The sequence below is a fragment of the Pararge aegeria genome, chromosome 4, assembly GCF_905163445.1.
Source record: "Pararge aegeria chromosome 4, ilParAegt1.1, whole genome shotgun sequence".
In the NCBI taxonomy this organism is placed as follows: Eukaryota; Metazoa; Arthropoda; class Insecta; order Lepidoptera; family Nymphalidae; genus Pararge; species Pararge aegeria.
In genome coordinates, this window is record NC_053183.1 from 3,472,581 (window position 1) to 3,491,742 (window position 19,162).

Sequence of the window (19,162 nt, forward strand, 5' to 3'; positions counted from 1 at the left end):
TGGACTACGACTTAAATTCTTCTCATTATGGAAGGAGATCCGTGCCGGTAATGGGTTGATATGATGATAATGAAATACAAAGACAGAACTTCTAGCTAAATGTCGTCTGCACCAAATCGGTTATTACCGGAGAACACAAATAAAATTACAAGTTCTAGAAATGAATCATAGCTAGATCGATTTATCGCCCCTGAAACCCCCTGTATACTAAATTTCATAAAAATCATTGGAGCCGATTCCGAGATTCCAATTATATATATACAAGAATTGCTCGTTTAAAGATATAAGACTAGATCGATTTATCGCCCCTAAAAACCCCTGTATACTAAATTTCATGAAAATCGTTCGAGCCGATTCCGAGATTCCAATTATATATATACAAGAATTGCTCCTTTAAAGATATAAGATATAAGCGAAATTAAATACGTACACGTGCAGTCTAGGCTACTTCTTACGTCGCACTTATGAACAAACAAGAATGGGAAAGTGTTTCCTTCTCCCGCCCGAGAAGCCTTTGAAATAGGTATACCGACAGAATGTAAAGAACAGGCGAGAGGGAGAATGACGCTGCGACAAGTTATACAGTTTTATTCATGCGAAATCTTTATCCATATCCAAACTAATATAATAAAGAGGAAAGCTTTTTTGTTTGTATGCGTGTACCGAATAGGCTCCGAAAATACTGGAGCCATTTTAAACATTCCTTTAACAAAAGAAAGCTAAATTATCAGGAAGTAACACAGGCTATTTTTTTATATATACAGCCTGCATCGATCTTACAGCTCTGAACGGACATAGAATACTTTAAATCCAGTGCAAATGCCCAGAGATAGTGCCTGCGGAATGTTAGCAGAAAAACTTAGTTATCTAGCAATAGAATTATCAAAAAGGGTTGTCAAGTCTACCGGTGATCCTAGAGCGGGCAGTTACATGGTCCAAAGAATTAGTTTGGCCATCCAAAGTGGCAAAGCTGCCAGCATCTTAGGAACTGTGCCACGCTGCGGTGGTTTCGAGACTTTAGAATTTAGGTAGTTTTACATAATTTATTTTAGGTTATATTTACTAAACAAATTGACGCCTATACCTAGTTAAATAAAACTTCTATGAAAGTATTTTTTTTATAATTTTTTATTTGATGAGCCTTTGTTTCGTGTTTATAGTTATTAACAAAACATTACCGGCCACTGCTGGGCACTTGTTTCCTCTTAGACGCCGGGGGTTCTCTTACGGGGTTTGGCCGCAGTCCGCTAACTAAGAGCGTATTGATAGGTTAGCCCGCTACCAATTTAGGAGGCATCATCATGTACCACAAGGTCAAGGGCTAACTTGTAGAAGAATAAAAAAACTCAATACCGAGAAATGAATCCAGGACCTAGCGAATCGTATTCGAACATGGTGAAAACTTCACTAACGAGACCATTGTACCTGACAACCAAGAAATAAAGGTAGCTAGTAATACCAAATAAAAGATAAAGAAAAATCCATACAACATAACAAATTCTTGTATTCTCCGTAAGTTGCTCTCATAAATTACTCCCCTCAAGACCAATAAGATTTTATATTTCACGTCCCTACTCGAACATGAGCCGGGAATTCTTGATGTAGAAAAATTTGTTCATAATAGAATTAACTTGAATGGAATTTTATCATTTTTTTTCGTCGATCCCTAATTCCATTAAGAGCGACGTATTATGTACAGATTGGTACTTAGAGAATAAATAGAGATGGGCACACATCGCTTTCGAAGGGAAATTTCTGTAATTTTTCTCTGTGCTTTACAATAAAAGCGTATAAATTATTTATTCACTCATTTTCGATAGCCGGTTAGCGCAGTGGGCAGCGACCCTGTCTACTGAGTCCAAGGCCGTGGGTTCAAATCCCACAACTGGAAAATGTTTATGTGATGAGAATGAATATTTTCAGTATCTGGGTGTTTATATATATTATAAGTATTTATGTGTATTATATTCATAAAAAAATATTAATCAGCTATCTTAGTAACATAACACAAGCTACGCTTACTTTGGGGCTAGATGGCGATGTGTGTATTGTCGCAGTATATTTATTTCTTTTTTATTTATATACAGAATTTCCTTACTTACGGTACTTGAAAAAAATTTAGCTTAATTTTTTTTCATTCGTCATCATTATCATTATTTAAATAGACCGACGTCCACTGCCGAAAAAGGTCTTTTGTCCCTACAAAATAAGACCTATTTTCGGCCGTGGACGTTCTAAATTCCACAGTCCTGGGCCACTTGTTTCCAGCGATCTCCTTGATGTCTCTGGATGTCCTCTATCCACTTCAATTGTTTCATTTGTGTTGAATCTATTTTATTTCATATATTTTGTCTAAAACGATTCAGTGAATGTCGTCGTGCCACGCTGCCAATGCGTACACCAGAATAATAAATGCTCCGCGAGAATATTATAACGCGGGGAATTCATGCGCCATCTAATTGGATAACATTTCCGTAGGTCGTGAATGTAAAGGAGTTTCTATGAAAAGGTTTAGAAACTTGCTCCATTTATTTCGCTAGCCATCTAGGATTTAAAAAAAAGTTAGAAAGCTAAACCATTCTGTAGAAACGTGAGGCGACATAAGTCATTATCATCATCATCATTTCGTTTGCTTGGAATAAAGTTTACGCGCTCGCAATTGTGACGTCGTTTTTTTAATATCGTACTTGTGTGATGGCAAAGCAAAATTGACCTAACGGTTTTTGTTTTAGAGTCGCAATTTCGGTAATCCCATTTTTAATTCACTAAAGCGCTTGCTATACAAGCATATACGAATCTGAGCTTTAAAACAAAACGCATAAGTTCAATTTTACTCTGTTATAAAAGAGTATTGATAGTCGTAACTGACAATCGTTTAGGACCGTACAAATCTTTTACTAAGGGTACTTACTGCAGGAGGCCGCGGAGCGGATGCGTGAAGAAGCTGTAAACGCACATCCGCTCCGGCGTAGACGGGGGGGAAGGAGACGGCGGGAATATGCCGCACGTCTGCTAGCCCTGGGAGGCGGCGGGTAGTTATTGGGCTAGCTACCCGTCCCTATACGAGTCTCCCTGCTGTCTGAGGGGGGTTAAGCTGTCCTGATCACCTCCTCCTTAGCTTAGTAGCCCTGGCAATCAGTTGGGGTTGTTGGTAGACGTCTGGGAAGAGTACAACGGGTTCCCCGGACGTCCAAAAAATCCAACGAGAGGGACATGCCGTGGTGGTTTTTAGTTCGGGTAAACGAGTCCCACATAACCTCTGTCCTGCCCAAAAGGACAGAGGTAGCCATAAAGCTTTTCCACCACGAAAAAAAAAAAAAAAAAAAAGGGTACTTACTGCAGTTACTAATGTCCTACAGAACCTCTTTCTTATCAGATAAAGGGATTAGGAACTGTAGGTCTTTTAGGATGATTATCACATCGTAGATGCCTTCGCATAGCATATCAACACGATGCAGACTCCTCACCTGGTGGTAAGTGATGATGCAGTCTAAGATGACTTTTCAGATTTGACGTACCTACCTACATAAGGATATCTCTTTTTGGTTACGGTTGTATATATGTCGTAAAAAGAATACCCGTCTTCTCGGAGGAGTATTTTTTTTTAATTACACTTCAGGTTAACCCCTGACATGATAAGCAGTTGAAGATAGCGGGCTAACCTGTTAGGGAGTATGGTAGTCATACCCCTAATCGGTTTCTACGCGACATCGCACAGGGACACTAAATCGCTTAGCGGCACGTCTTTGTCGGTAGGGTGGTAACTAGCCACGGCCAAAGCCTCCCGCCAGACCAGACCAGAGAAAATTCAGAAATTATACCCAAAATGCCCCTACCGGGCCCGAGCCCGGGACCTCCTACTTAAATTCACAGCGCTCACTGTTGCGCCAGGAATGTATTTAATCTAATTATAAGTATGGGTTTAATATAACTGCTCCCCTAACCTGTTAGCCCGCTATCTTCAACTGCTGGGGTTAACCTGAAGTGTAATTTAAAAAAAAAACTCCTCCGAGAAAACGGGTATTCTTTTTACGACATATATACAACCGTAACCAAAAAGAGATATCCTTATGTAGGTAGGTACGTCAAATCTGAAAACCAAATATTTTTATCATCATGAAAAATAAATAAATATACTACGACTACAATACACACATCGCCATCTAGACCCAAAGTAAGCGTAGCTTGTGTTATAGTTACTAAGATGACGGATGAATAATTTTAAGAACAATATACAAAATAAAATACAGATAAACATCCAGACACTGACAAACATCATGTTCATCATAGAAACATTTTCCAGTTGTGGAAATGAAACCCGCGGCCTTGGACTCAGAAAGCAGGTCCGCTGCGCACTGCGCCAATCGGCCGTCTTGAATGAAAAATGGTAAACAGCATCGCCACAACGTTATCCAACAAAATGTATATGGAAACTGCGAATGGTGTAAGTACAGGCTTTAGTTCCCTTTGTTCACAGCCTCTGAATGCGTATGAAAGCTTTCCCTACAATACAGCCTCCATGTGCTCCTATTAGGTGATTTAAGCCTCCGAATTTTGTATTCAGTCTGCTCGCTGGCGTACTGTAGATTTAGTACAAAATTTGTTCGCTCGAGGTCGCGCGTCGTTTTCGAGTACGGAAATACTTGAACATCAGAGTAAAATTTATTTATTAGCTTTTCAAGGGAAACAAACAGTAGGTACTATTACACAAGAGTAATGTCGTATTTTAATATCACTCTAGCGTACCCAGCCCGCTTCGCCGGGCTAGATTTTGCTTTATTTTATTTAAAGAATAAACTTACATCATTAAATTTTTAATTTAAGACCTCATAAATTGATTGCATTTAATATCATCATAGTAAATAAAAGCTGTATTTGACAGTTTGACAGTTGAAAAATAGGAGTTCTCCGATCGTCACCAAACTTTACACGATTACTCGCCAGGTCAATCCGGAGATTCCCTGAAAGTTTCATTGAAATCGGTCCAGCCGTTTCGGAGCCTATACGGAACAAACCCACACATTGTCTCTTTTATATATATAGTCAAACCAATGAATTTTCCACAAATTAGTTATACATAAACGATAACATTAACCCCAATGGCTTGGGAATTAAGTACAAAGCGAAAATTATACAACAAAATTCAATTAAAACAAAAAACTTTAAAAGCTTATAACACTTATTTTTCCATAATTATATTCCTAAAAGTGCCAATTTTGACGTGAAAGATGTCCGTCTCACAATATTTGCTGTTGAAAGCATTGGACGCACGAGATAAAAAGTTATTTGCCGAATATCTTGTCTTCCGTCTAGCCCACGCAAAGGGAGGTTTACGTCTTGCATTTAACCTACGACATGCAAAATCGATTTTAGTTAGAAGAAAATGGAGCTTGGCCACAACTGGATAATGTTTGTGTGATGAACATGAACGTTTTGATGTGTCTGGGTGTTTATCTGTACATTATAAGTATTTATGTATATTATTCGTAAACATATATCATCAGTCAGCTTAGTACCCATTAAAACAAGCTATGCTTACTTTGGGGCTAGATGGCGACGTGTCTATTGTCGTAGTATTTTATTAATTACATTTTATGCTACAATTCTTTGCCTCGAGCTTTTTTTCAGAGCTTAAAAGTTAAGAAAAAAATCGATTTACAGAATTTGCGACCGTTATGCGCGATACATTAGGTCCATTGTTCTTTGACGATACAGAGTTTGATATGCGAAAACGACTCGTCGATTGCGAGCGAGCAAATCTTGTAATAAGGCTACTGCAGTAAGCCGTTGATCCTTTTACTTTCCACAGTTAACCTAACTAGGAAATCTGACTCAGGCGTTAGTTTCACTGAGCTGTATTTATTGTCTTATTGTTCATGCAACTATGGTTTTTACGTAGGCGGGGTAAGCTACTCGTTTAGAAACGAGTTGTTAATAATTAACGACTTGTTTAAGTGGTCGTTTAATCCATTTACTGAAATACTTCTAGGTTTTTTATTTTTCTGCAAGCCGAGTCAATCAATCAAATCAATCAAACATGGCCTGGTAATAGTGGTAGACTGTTGTCTACTGTTGCCTGAACCCTTTTCAGTCTGAGAGAAGAACTGTGTCCTGTATAGGCTCGGTAATGGGTTGATGATGATGATGACACACACACGCACATCAAACTTATAATACCCCGTCGTTTTGGCGTCGGGGGTTAAAAACAATGTGGCTATACCACGCGTCGCTAGTCTGCCGCAAACGTAACGAGCATGTCGAGGTCATCAGTGACGGGAACCTATGAGTGTGTTATTTAAATAAATTCCGTTATTTCAAATTTGAAAATATACTACGACAATACACACATCGCCATCTAGCCCCAAAGTAAGCGTAGCTTGTGTTATGGGTACTAAGATAGCTGTTGAATATTTTTATGAATATAATACAAATAAATGCTTATAATACACAGATAAACACCCAGACACTGAAAAACAATCATTTCCATCACACAAACATTTTCCAGTTGTGGGAATCGAACCCACGGCCTAGGACTCAGAAAGCAGGGTCGCTGCCCACTGCGCCAGTCGGCCGTCAATACGTTTGTTTAATAAGCCATCTTTTCCCAAGTATTAGAATCGCTGTGAACTTATATCGTAATGACCTTGTAGGGTAAACGAGACATGCGAAGATAAGGCAGTTTCAGCAATTCGATTCTCATATTCGCCTTCACGTCACGCGGGAACATAAACACGACTTGAGATGGGTTTATAAAATATCTTGTTTATAACAGTAGCACGTATTTTCGAAAATCTAATTTCAGCAACGTAAACTAGTAGGTTTTGTGGCGTAAACATGTTGGTCTAACATATATTAGTTGTTTATGAAAGTGGAATAGTTTGTTTAAACATATTGATTACTGGAACGCATTTGTAGTAATTCTAGTAGGGTTGCTATGAGTTTTGTTATTAGGGTTACCGGTCTTATCTAAATTGATGTTATAAATACGATAATTTAGATTGAAGACAGATCATAGTCTGGTATACGACGTAGAGATAGATTTTCAACCGACTCATAAAACAGATTTTTTTTCCACAGTTTATAAACCGATTTCATTGATACATTTTTTTGGTTGGATATTCCATAACTCAGCACAGGATGGAAACAAAAATTGTATCCCCAAACAGGGCATATAATTAACGTGTCTACCTTCAAAATCACGGGAACGAGAAATAGGAAAAGTCTACCCTTAATTATTAGACATATATTATTAGGATATTATTTCTAACTGTGCACCAGTGCTCTGAGAGTTGATACAGCTGTGGGAGAAGATACATTTATATCCTTTCCCCGGGGAGATCATTGTCTCCTGCCCATGCTAGCCGTCTGGTCAAGAGATCTGCCTTCGGAACCGGTGGTAGAGTAGAGTCACTACACAGAACTTTTAACGGTGTTTATATACTACTCCTCCGCCTACTCCGGTTCACTCTTAATAAATGAATTTTGAATTTTGAGAGATCGCTCTGTGATAAAGATGGTTACCCTACACAGTAGGACATTTACAGCCCATTACTTAGGAAGGCGATCTTTACTGTAAAAGGCTTATAATTTCTAGCGAGCTGCCAGACATCGAGTGCGGTGATTATTTAAGTACATAATGTGTTCACGTTTGTTTTTGCTCACGACCGGTAAGCTACCTTAGCGCGATATCAATTCTCGCAAACGTTGAACGTGTACGAGTTTCGAAACATTATAACATAAATTAAGGTGCAAAGGTTATTAATTCGACGGATTTTTTCAAATGAACTGAATCTATTTTGATGATTGCAATTGTAACAGTATGCATTGATGCAGTCTCAGAAGATTGTTCGTCCTTTTCTGATTTCAAACTTCAGTTCGTACTTTGAATTATTGACGCTTTAAATACAAGGGTTCATCGTCATCATCGCGTCAAACCATTACCGGCCCAATACAGAGCACGGGTCCACTCCACGCTGGCCTAGGGCGGATTGGTGGACTTTACACACCTTTGAGAACATTATGTAGAACTTTCAATCATGCAGGTTTCCTCACGATCTTTTCCTTCACCTTTGATGAAAGTGATATTTTAATTACTTAAAACGCACACAACCTAGAAGAGTTAGAGGTGCGTGTTGGCGGATTCGAACTCGGCCCCCAGAAAGGGAAGTCGAGCTTCAGAATTCATCATATCAACCATTTACAGCCCCGCTACAGGGACCGGGTCTCCTCCCACACTGAGAAGAGTTTTAGCCGCAGTCCACCAAGCTGGCCCAGTGCGATGGACTCCACGCGCCTTTAATACATTATGGAGAACTCTTAGGCACGGTATCCCCGATAGTTTCCTTCACCGTTGAAGCAAGTGATATTTCAATTGCTCAAAACTCACATACGAAGAGAAGAGACCTGATGGTATGACGCTCATACCTTGGAGGCTTGGAAGGTCACTTCTGTGGGATGCAACTTGTGTTGATACCCTAGCTGCATCACACATCCAGGCCACCTCGTCAATGGTAGGTGCGGCTGCTTCCAGTGCCGAGCAGGCCAAGAGGCGTAAATATGAAAACCTGGCTAGCAGCTTAATTTTTGTGCCTTTTGGAGTAGAGACTTTGGGACCGTGGGGTCCAAGTGGGGTACAAGTGGGGGCAAGAGCCCTTTTCAAAGAATTATCGAAAAGGGTTATCGAGTCTACCGGTAATCCTAGAGCGGGCAGTTACCTTGCTGCGGTGGTTTCGAGGACGTTTTAGATTTTATTTAGTTTTAAATAGTTTATTTTAGGTTATATTTATATTTTATAGAAACAATATTACTATAATAAAAATCTTTAATCATAGGAAGAGCGGTTTGTGATTTAAACACTGACATCGAAAGTGAAGCCGAAGTCCTAACCCCTAGTGCCTCTCGAGTAGACTCGAATCGAGAATTATGGGCTTGCAAAACTTCACACTAACTGTACGGAACATGGAAGGACGGTTAAAGAAACGTGTTTGAAAGTTTGAATTTCCTTGATCTCGATTACGTTGAACTAAAATGGGCTGATTTATTTGTCGTGTTCACTGTTTACGGGACCCTAGAGTGGAATAGTGTGATGAAATAACTTTCAAAGCGTGCTAATCTTGCTAAGCTCCGCCTTGAGCAAGTTTCGATTGTTTTAACAAGCCACAGTTCTAATTGATTTCCACAGTCCAGAAGCAAGGTCTTAGAGTTTACTTGGGTGAAATTGCATTCCGTCTGTCCGTCCGTTTGTCAGTTATAAGTTCTGATTTCAGGAACTTAGTCAATTCGTATCAACAACCTATACTTCTAAAGTTATAATAAAAAGAGGAAAGACTTGTTTGTTTCACCATTAGAAAGCTCCAAAATTTAGTTAGAAGTTACTCTTTTGGCGCATTAGGGAAAAATGATGAGAGAAAATTTTTAAGATGCGCGCGCCCACCGTCACAAAAAAAGACACCCTGAAGTCAGCTATAACCAACATTTTAGTTTTTTTTTACAGTTACCAACAAAATAAAACGAAAGGACATCTACCTACGTATGTTTGCGTGAGAACTGACAACTGTATTCACAATGTATTAATTTGTGATTAAATAAACTTTGTTTAACTAGACAATGCGTTATAATAAAACTTTCAATGTATTAAATTCTTCTTTTCTATTGTTAGTGTAGTTTTTGTCTATATACGTAGAATAAGGCGAAAAATAAAATTTTAGAAAAGATTTTTATCTTGTTACGCCAAAGAAGTATAACTTCTAACGCGTGTACATAAGTAGGTACACACACGTTTTTTTAATATATTATTAAATGACGGTCTTAGCAGATGGTCCGCCTGATGTCAAGTAAAAAATCGCCTGTAAACTGAGCGGCACTTTGCAGGGCATGCAAGGTACACCTTCTACAAATGGCGTGTGCGTGTCCATCACGTGTCCATCATCCTGGGGCGTAGGTGTTAAGCCTTATGTGCCCGAAAACACACCGTCAACCCCGCCCTTCAGGCTGAAACACAGCAATGCAACCATGCTACTGAAATAAGCATGGTAGTAGTACTTCCCCCGACGATCTTTGTCACAAAAGCACTACTTCTTCTAGAATTTTCAGCAATGGATGCATAATGGATTGGTCCGTCCTGATTGGTTGATTAATCCTACAAAAAAAAAAATCAGCGATAATAAGATTTCAGACTGAAATATCTTGTTTGTTGTTGGTGCTATTTTTCATATACCTCTTATAAAAATCCACAGTAAAGCATTTTATATCGAATTTTATTACATATTAAATAAATGAGTGTGTTTTTCAATTGCCATTTTAAGGCATTAAATATTTATCCTTACAAAAAGAGTAAGTTTATTATCAATAAAATCTTTTGAAGATAAAACTTAGTCTACGTGTATTGTCCTTGTATTTATACAGCAGTAAAATACTTTTTCATTCATTGCCATCGGACATTTAACGTAGAATTTATCGCGTAGTTTAAAAAAAGATGTACAATTAATTGAAAAAAATCTTTTCAAAAACTACACCCGATTTCTTTAACAAAAATGCTCAACTTAATAATATAAACATAAAAAACCGGGAAGCCGTAGGTAACGGTTATAATAAATCTAGATACATGAAAGATATTACCAGCCATATTTAATCCAGTCTTCAAAACCCGATAATCTCTTGATTGTTTGTCGTACACAGTTTCAATTAAGTCCTCACTCTCAGTAAAACCGCAAGCTAAGCTTGAGCAGAGCATTAGGTTGCCTTTCCATTATGTGCGAGATTGTGAGGCTAGGCTATTAAACACCCAACTACCAATTATGTACGTTTATAATTTAAGCTATTAAATATCACTTGTTGGCTTGGCTTCTAAGGAAAACGCCGTGAGAAACCGGCATGTCTCAGGACTGCGGCCTTAACCCCTTCTCATTGTGGGAGGAGACCCGTGGTAGTGGGCTTGTAATGGGTTGACATGATGATGTTATACCAGCAATTAAGATTAGCAGCCCGTCAGGAAAGATAATCACTTGTTAGAGCGTAGAAACAACTTAACGCGTCGCGTTAAAGTTACAAGCATTGGCTGGTGAAATCGGCCCTTATTGTTTGTCTAGTAGAATTTTAATTGTTTCTTGAAAAAAAAAACATAGATTTGTCTTCTTTTATATTAGACTAGCTGTTGCCCGCGACTTCGTCTGCGTTTAATTTTGTTTTTTTGATGTGGCACTAAATTTAGTTGTAGATCTAAAAAACTTTAAAGTATTCAGTATCGCTAAGCCTTAAATGAGGGGTTAGCTGCTGTCCGCTGAGGAGTTCTGTCCTCTATCTCCAACCACAGTTTGGGCAAAATTAAACACATATTATAACCTCTATAGTACAAAAATAATTATAAATCGGCTATAATTTGTCGGAGTTATGGTGTAAAATCGTCAAACACTATATTACTTCTAACACTTCCAAGAATATGTGTACAAAGTTTCATGAGGATCAGTTAAACAAACAATCAAACATACATTGACATATATAATATTAGTAGGGATAGGGATGGTAGCTTATTATAATGCCATAAGAATTAGTCTCTTAGATGTTATACTTTTAGGTTTACGCCGCTTCTATAGGTAACATTTTAACTTCCCGATTGTGTACACTGTCAAGGGATACAATTTAATCATCTGCCTGCAAAAGCAGGGCAACACGGAAAAGGAAAAATTTATCTCCGTTTCACATAACATGTGGCCAATATCCCACATGCATAGAATTGGGACTATTTTATCCGTGCTAGCCGTGCAGAATGTAACTATGAATAGGAAGTTTATGCTTATATTATTATTTTTTTCTTACAGATAATTGTGGCCATGTAACGTTCTGCCAACTCTTCGAGACGATAGCTGCATCACATAATTACTTGTGTAAGTTTTACGTATTTAATAACCAATAAAATTCTCACTCATATTCATAATCATCTTATTAATTCATAATATTAAGTTACTGTGTAGATGTTTGTTAAGACTTCTTACTTAATTTTACCTAGTTTCCTCGCAATTTTACCCTGTTTCTAAAAAAAAAACTTAATATGTGCCAAGACGCCTCCATCACCCAACTTGGGCTCGACGTATCTTATCGACGCCTCCCAATAGCAGAAATTCAAATGGAAGAAATAAAGCTAAAGAGTTTGTTTGAATATAATACTTATTTCTGGAACTACCAGTCTTATATGAAAAATCCTTTGTGTATTTGATAGCCTGATTTTAAACGATAGTTTAAGGCTATTTAACATAACGCACCGTTCGTTAGGAATCCGGGAAAGTAAAGGCGCAGAAAGGCGATGCGATATTATAAAGAATAGCCTACTCACCTATCACAATGAACAAAGTCGCGGGATAACATTAGTGCTATATAGTCAATTCGGTTAATTTTAAGTTAGATAGCTGTTTAAGTCTCGTCTGCTACCGAATGAAATTATTATCGCATTAATTAAGATAGTTATAATATTCTTAGTGAGCATTATTTATATATTATGCAAAATAAATATATTCAAATCCGTTTTGTTATAGAAATTAACCTCTACACCTATACATTATTAAAATATATAATTCGGTTCCGTTTTGTTACGTTATTTTATGCTCGAGACGAGTAAATAATAAAAATGACATCGAATAGGTATTTAAGAGTTTGTATTTAATAGTAGAAAGCGTGAAATAGTTTAAATAGTTCAGTCTTCGTACACCATATCAACTCAGGATTGGATTAAAGTAAAATATTAAAATTTCTGCTTTATATCCAGTAAAATATTAAAATTTCTGCTTTTTATCCAGTAAAATATTAAAATTTTTGCTTTTTATCCAGTAAAATATTAAAATTTTTGCTTTTTATCCAGTAAAATATTAAAATTTCTGCTTTATATCCATGTGTCTTTTTGGTTCAGCTCTCCCCTTTCGTTTTTATCATCGATCATTTCGACCTCCGTGGCGCACTTTGGTCTTATAACTGGGAGGTACCAGGTTCGTTTCATGGCCAGTTGTCAGCGCTTTGGTCTTTTAGTTGGGAGGTACGGGTTCGATTCATTATCATTTCGGATTGTTTTTTTTTTTTTGTTAACTGGTCTGGACGGTCGTTGCTTTTCCGTAATTAAGAATTCTTAAGTAATGTACAAAAAACTAGTCCGTGAAATAGTAATAGTATTAAAAAAAAGATACGTCTTTGTCGACAAGGTAGACTGTGAGATGGTGATAACAAAAAAAAACTGGCTTAGTTTGTTTTGGGCTCTTCTTAGACCAGGGCGCGTTTTGCGTTTTCCTAGCATTAGTTTTAAGTTAACGAATGCAGTCACTAACATTAGTGTAACATGATAAATTTATTAACGCTTCATTAGTGCCTGTGATAAGGTCTGCATTAATAAAACATACTTGAATTTGAATTTGAATTCGGTGATAACCAACCACTGCCAAAACCAGAACAGACAAGAAAAAATCAGAAATTATAAATCAGAAATATAATATAATGGTGATTAAAGCTGGTTTTTAGTTCTCTTGGGACCAAAAAACGTTTTAACACCAGTGACGAAACATTTACAAGAAATTTGTACGATAGGAGAATATTTTAGAGTCAACAAGATATAGCGATCGGAAATAAATCCCACAGTGACGCGGATTGCCTGTGAGCTTTGTCCCGCCATTTATCACGGAGGCTGCGTCTAAGAAAACACGCGCGACCGTAAATCTATCCTGAATTATTTACAACCTTTTTGGAATCTCTCTAAAGATTATGTACTTATAGTAGAGTTAAAAATCATCATATCAATTCATTACCGGCCCACGAGCCTCCTCTAATCTCTCTCAGCACGGCTAGCATGGGCAGGAGAAAATTATCTCCCCGGGAAAAGGATACAAATATATCTTCTCCCACAGCTCTATCTACTCTGAGCGCATCCAAATCTATACTTTTAATAAATCTGTAACTGGAAGATTTCTGTACGTTTAAAATATTATGAAAATTTTGACCGGGGCATGCTTTATAATTGACACTGAGTTCAAAATAGATTTTTTGTCTGTCTGTCTGTCTGTCCGGGCATCACGTGAAAACTACTGAACGGATTTAAATAAAATTTGGTATAGTGATAGCTGATATACCGGGTCAACATATAGGATACTTTTATCCCGATAAACAATAAGTTTCCTCCGGGAAATGGGATGAAATTTTTTTAACAATTTTACTTCATAGCTCCGTTCAATTTCGCCTAATTTTTATAATTATTTTTTTATTTGAAAGTGTATACAGTATACACTTTCAAATAAAAGCATATTCTGTCTAATTTTAATGAATATCCGATTAATATTATCGGAGATAAAGGTCATATCTCTTCACAGATAACAGCAAGTCGCGAGGCATATGGGACAACGATCGAATGCATGCGTATCATCCAACTAAATACTAATATTATAAATGCGAAAGAAATAAAGTAATATAAATATTAAGTTTGGTTACATAGCTGCAAATTCAGTATTAAAATATTCAAATTGAACCTATCGCTTAGAAGTTGCGACGGGTAACGAATAACACGTACGGCCGCGAATAACATAGTTTGGAAATAAAACAGGTCCACCTGGTAGGTAGCGCTGCAATTAGTTTCTAGGTTTTTTTCTAGGTGCAGACGAAGTTGCGCGGGTCATCTAGTATATTATATATGTGTAATAATAAACGTTTTTTTTTTTTTTTTTTTTTTTTTTTTTTCCTACACAGGAGGGGAAATCCTCATGGACACCCGCAGCGCTAGGTAGTGCCGGACTTGTACCGGCTAAAACCCCCCCTGTCACCTCGTTGACCGTGTACCCACCTTTCGGCCTAAAACACGACAACGATTTTGAAAATGTTTCATGGACTTGTTTTTCTTCTCTTTTCTTCTTTCTCCTTTTCCTGTATAATAGTCTCTAAATACTTTGCGACAGTCACCCAGTTTTTTTCCGTCTTCAACATTTTATGCACCAAACTTTCAGCGTTAAATTCTCCGATTTCCTCACGTAATAATAAACGTGGGTAAACTTCTCCGATTCCATGTTCACGTGCTTCAGCAGGTGGATACTTTAATTACTCGGGTTAAGGGTATATAATCGGGGGACGTAATTTTTGTCTCCTGCCTGTACTAGCCCTGCCGTTGTCCTCCAACAATGTGAAAGTGCTAAAGCCGTAGTCCACTGCGCTGGACCAGTGCGGATTTGTCGTTTCACACACCTTTGAGGACGTTACGGCGAACTCTCAGGCATGCAGGTTTCCTGACGATGTTTGCCTTCACCGTTGAAGCGATTGATATTTTCAGTCCAAAGCCAAAGTGGCAGCTAAAAAACTTGGTATCCTCAATAAGGTTAGGCGGTACTTCACGCCAGGTCAACGCCTCGCACTGTACCAGGCTCAAGTGCGAACCTGCATGGAGTACTGTAGTCACCTGTGGGGTGGCTCTGCCAAGTACCAACTTGAAGCTTTGGATTCGGTGGATCGTCGCGCCAGGAGAATTATAGGCGACAATTCGTTAACGCAGGCGAAACTACATAGTCTCCAGCACCGACGCAATGTTGCCTGTTTATCGGTTTTTTACCGGATATACTTCGGTGAGTGTGCTCAGGAACTTCACAATCTTGTTCCCCCTTCCCCGTTTTACCACAGAACAGCGAGACACCGAGAGCGGTGGCATCCTTATGTGGTTGATATCCCATCAACACGCACGAAACGTTTTTTATCCACGTTTCTGATACGTGCCGCTAAGATGTGGAACGCCCTCCCGGTAACTGTGTTTCCTGCCACGTATAATTTAAGTACCTTCAAGGCTAGAGTGAATAGGCTTTTTCTAGGCAAGCGTGCTCCAACCTAGACCTCATCATTGCTTTCTAACGGGCATGATTGTCGTCAAACGCTGGCCTATCGTTAATAAAAAAAAAAAAAAAAAAATTTTAATTGCTTACACTTAGCTTAGAAAGGTTGGAATGGCGTCCTGGGATTCGAACTCGGCCTCCCGATATTGAAGTCGATGCTGATGATTATAAGGTATCGATGAGAAGAGGAGAGAAATGTAGGCCCAGCGCTGGGCTCAGACTTCCAAAGTCGGGGGGTGAGAGTTAAATTTTTGACTTTAGGTAGATATATTTAAAAATACTATTTAGTTATGAGATTCGCCTAGAGACAATGCAATTAAAAAAAGAGTGTTGGGTTCTTATATCAATATAATTTTTTATTAGTTTTTATTGGTATCAGTAGATTACACAATGCCTAGAGTAGGTATCTATATTATTAATAATAAAATCGAAGAGTTTGTTTTTTTGTTTAAACGCTCTGGAATTTCTAGCTTTTTAATATTTCACCCCTAAGGGTAGAATGTGGATAAAAGTTTATATGAAAATCTGTCATATTTTTAATTACATGTCCCTATTAATATTATAAATGTGAATGTAAGTTTGTTTGTTACGCTTTCACGCAAAAACTACTTAACCGATCCTCATGAAACTTTGTACACATATTCTTGGAAGTGTTGGAAGTAATATAGGGTACTTTTTATCCTCGGTTCCTTTGAGGGGATGAAAGTGTTTGACGATTTTACACCATAGCTCCGACAAATTATAATCGATTTATATAATCATTTTTATACTATAGAGGTTATAATATCTGTTTAATTTTTCCCAAACTTTGTGTAGATCAGAATGTGGTTGCAGATAGAGGACAGAACTCCTCAGCGGACAGCAGAAAACCCCTCATTGAAGGCTTAGCGATACTGAATACTTTATTTTTTTTTAGACTTAGAACCAAATTGTATGCATGAAATCAAAAAACAAATACAAACGCAGACGAAGTCGCAGGCAACAGCTAGTATCAGATAAACTAATTAAACATAAAAGTTTAAGATTTTATATAAAATATTTTCCCAGAGGGGTTAAATAGGGGGATAGCCATTTATTTACAGAACTTAAAATCTTTTTTGCATTTGTTAGTCCAATTCTCAAAAAAGCCAGGCCGCTAATTCGACGCGGTGTTTCGGGGTTTATTTATGGGAAACTTATCAGAAGCTGAACTCGGACGAAGTCGCGGGAGGCCGCTAGCAATATAATAACAAAACAGGCCCACCGCTCTGCCAATGACGGCACAACAAAATCCACTTACAAATGCATGAGAAGATTTTTCAACAGACGTTTTATTACGAATTGTTTATTCAGTGGGAAATAAAACGCGGACGTAAACCAAGATCTTACCTCTGAAACTCTGAAATACGGAATAATAAACAAAAGAACGGAATAACAAGCGGTGATAGCCTAGTGTTTGGATCCATTTCACCCAGTTCGATCCCCGACACGGACATTTGACAATTTTTTGAGTTACGAGTATGTGCGTTTTTAAGATAAGAGGTCGTGATAGTCTCCCAGTGCAGTGGGTAGGAGGCACGCACCTCTTACTTTTCCGAGTTATGTGCGTCTTTTAAGTATGTAATTAAAATATAACTTGCTTCAACGGTGAAGAACCGGAGAAGAACATAATCGACGAGTGACATTAGTTCCTTTTGATGTGAAACATCTATAGGCGGAGAGTAAACCTGATTTTTGGCGTGGTGACACAGGCCGTGTATTTCGTATGTTACAATAAAAATGAATTTCGTATGTAACAAAAAGGAGGGGCTATACATTCGGTTGTATACTTTTTTAATGCTTTATCTTTTCAGTATGCAATATCTGCAATAACTTACAGAAACCAAATTAGATCTTTCATATCTGCCAGGCGTCCCGTGACGGCTCACACGTTTTTGGTGAAAACTGTATTCTGATCTGCCGTCACTGCACTTTTGTGAGGGGAATATGTGAATATGAATCTAGCGTAATTCAAATCGGACGGACACACGTTTTGTATAATGCGATCTTGTGACGGAGGAAAATGTATATAAATTGTACATAGGCTAGTAGTTTTATGTTTGTGCAGATTGGTAGGCCCCTGCGGCATTCAAGCAAGGATACTAGATCCTATTTAAATGATCTGTCACCCCGTTTCATTTCATTCCCGGGGGCACCCGAAGGCTGGCAGACAGGTATATTGGACAGCGTATCATCATTTATTTCCTATACACACATCTTAAATATAGCGTTAGTAAACAGTTAAAATAACAAGCAACATAAATTGCTAATAGCTCGCTTACCATCCGTTTTTTAAACGAATTGGGTGAGAACTAGATCTTCATTAACTTTACCAGTACTTTGTTAACAAAACCACTGAAGCGTACTTTTTTTTTCTAGGCTCTGGTACTTGACTACATGCTGGTTCGGATTTGAGCCTAGTAAAGTGTATATAAACGCTGTCTCAGTAAGTTTTTAAGCAACAGTTTTGGCCTTTTACTCTATACTTTTCCCATAGTTGAGATTGGATGAGATGTTGATACCCAAGAGCTCAATATGGTCACAACCTGCAAAGAGGGAGGGTAGGTGAAAGCTCTCTTTTTTGCACTGAATAATCACGCCTGGGTTTTGGTAGCGTCGAACTTAACCGAGTTAGCGTCACCCCAGTCGGAAACCCCTTTAAGTACTGTTGCAAACGGGTTGTTATCTGGGGGATTACTATCATCAGATAAAGGAGTATCATTATAGTATTGTTGTGTAATACAATTTGTTTCAGAATTGTTAGGGTTGGGACAACCCTCACCTTTCTTGGTAGCAATGTTCACTTAAATCTGCGAGCTAATAGTGACTGCATGGGAGGCAGAATAGAGAAGCCGCGGAAAAGGAGCAGGGACCAGGGAACTTATACCGAACCTTAAAGAGTGGATGGAACGCAAACATGGAGAAGTAGACAGATAGCTAACACAGGTTTTGAGTGCCCATGGTGTCTTCAACACGTACCTGCATACCATACGTAAAGCCATAAGTGACGAGTGCCCTTACTATGACGAAAATGATACTCCACAGCATGCAATCTTTGAATGCCGTATGTTTGAATGAGAAAGAAATATGACTTTAGGAAATGAAAGCAATTAAACGCCTAAAAACTTTATACCTAGAATGCTTACGAATATGGATGAATGGGAAAAAGTTGCTAAATTGATAAAGCTCATTATGAAAACTCGGGAAGATGACGAATGGGATAGGCAGAACACCGAAGCCTGAATTAAACAGCTGCCTTTCTGATGGAATACTTAGTGTAATACCGGAAAGTACAGTGGAGGATGGAG

General features: G+C 38.1%; 1 protein-coding gene across 3 annotated transcripts in view; it reads left to right on the plus strand.

Annotated features, from left to right (window-relative positions):
• The window catches only part of LOC120637605, a 190,288-nt gene that overhangs the window by 92,974 nt on the left and 78,152 nt on the right, over positions 1-19,162 (plus strand). For all 3 annotated transcript variants that reach the window (XM_039909487.1, XM_039909486.1, XM_039909485.1), the window contains one exon: positions 11,817-11,882. The gene's annotated coding sequence lies outside the window, so the exon portion shown is untranslated. The remainder of the gene's footprint in view (positions 1-11,816; positions 11,883-19,162) is intronic.